Raw genomic sequence first — 1,378 nt, forward strand, 5'->3', positions numbered from 1 at the left:
ATAATAAATTGGTAAATCAAGTATGGCAACTCTGTGCCATATATATTGAACAATAAGAATATGAAGTGAGAATATGACAGTCGTTATTGTGGAATAATATATTTCTAAATAGTCATACATTTTTAGACCAATGCAATGAAAACTATGATTCATCAGGACACTTGGAAGGAGAAGCACTAAACAAAAACCAGTAGCCAAAATCTACAGAGACAAAACAAATGTGGGTGCTAAGGTAAGGGGCATAGACGTATAGGATTACTGTTCAGTGTCCAGAGCAAATTTGAAGAGGAAATCCTTCTACATAGTTCTTTGTGGTACTGTCAAAAAAATGTGTGTGCTCTTAAGGCCACCAAAATAGGTCCTGAAAATGACAAAAACAGGCATTTCCAGTTACCACAATATTGCCACTATGAAGAAGACTGTTTAGATTGTATGTCTAGGTCATGATTTGATTCATTCTCCAAGAGAAAAGTCAATGAATTTAATTAGGCCACGCACTTCACATTCATTCATATTCTCTATCTTATGACTCAGCCTTGAATATCATTTACTTTTTGGGTGTCACTGTCTCCTAATGATTCTTATGAGATCCATCCATATGATTCCATGAAACTAGAAAAAGAGCATCACAGACTCTGTGTTCTCACACTGTCTACCCATAGTTTCAGAATAAACATGAAATAGAATATAATGACTAAGTCAAAGCAAGAGATAAGAAGTAAAACATGGCATTCTAAACTTCAAGGGTACAATGCCATATACCTTTTTTTTGGTTCTTTTTTTTTGGAGCTGGGGACTGAACCCAGGGCCTTGCGCTTCCTAGGTAAGCGCTCTACCACTGAGCTAAATCCCCAGCCCCCAGTCATATACCTTTTAAAGGAAACAAAATCAAGGAAACAAAAATATCCAGTATAATATGATCCAGAGCATGCAGGATAGCTATCTACCTTTCTTTCACAAGGTTCACAAATTCAGCTTCCTGCTCTCCACACACATAGCCTACAGCCATGACAAAGGGACAATCAGGTTATATCTCAGAAGATGCCTGAAGTTCCAATGTCCAGAGGCTTAATCTAGTCACCAGGACAGCCAATCAATGTAGGGTATGATTGAGTGACAGGTCCAACCCTATAGGTACTTGGGATTTATAACTTGTGTGAGGTGTTGCTGGGCCAGATCATAGAATCTGACCATCCTCTGAAGAGTTGAATCTACAAAGTGATCTGAGGCAGTAGTGGTCATTACATAAAGGTAAGACCCTGCCTATGAATGGCAGAACTGAAATTGATCTTGGGGGGAGATTTGAAAGACTCCCTGGAGAATCAAGCAGATCACAAAGAAGAAAAATATAACCTAAGCATCAGCAGCACTCCGTCTA

At 38.6% G+C, this 1,378-nt stretch overlaps 1 protein-coding gene across 1 annotated transcript in view; it reads left to right on the forward strand.

The window, feature by feature from the left end:
• Positions 1 to 1,194: 1,194 nt before the first annotated feature.
• Ctsq (cathepsin Q) overlaps positions 1,195 to 1,378 on the forward strand; it is a 5,562-nt gene continuing 5,378 nt past the window's right edge. The window contains exon 1 of the mRNA NM_139262.2: positions 1,195 to 1,251. The gene's annotated coding sequence lies outside the window, so the exon portion shown is untranslated. The remainder of the gene's footprint in view (positions 1,252 to 1,378) is intronic.

This window comes from Rattus norvegicus, chromosome 17 (genome assembly GCF_021556685.1).
Source record: "Rattus norvegicus strain SHRSP/BbbUtx chromosome 17, alternate assembly SHRSP_T2T, whole genome shotgun sequence".
Lineage (NCBI taxonomy): Eukaryota > Metazoa > Chordata > Mammalia > Rodentia > Muridae > Rattus > Rattus norvegicus.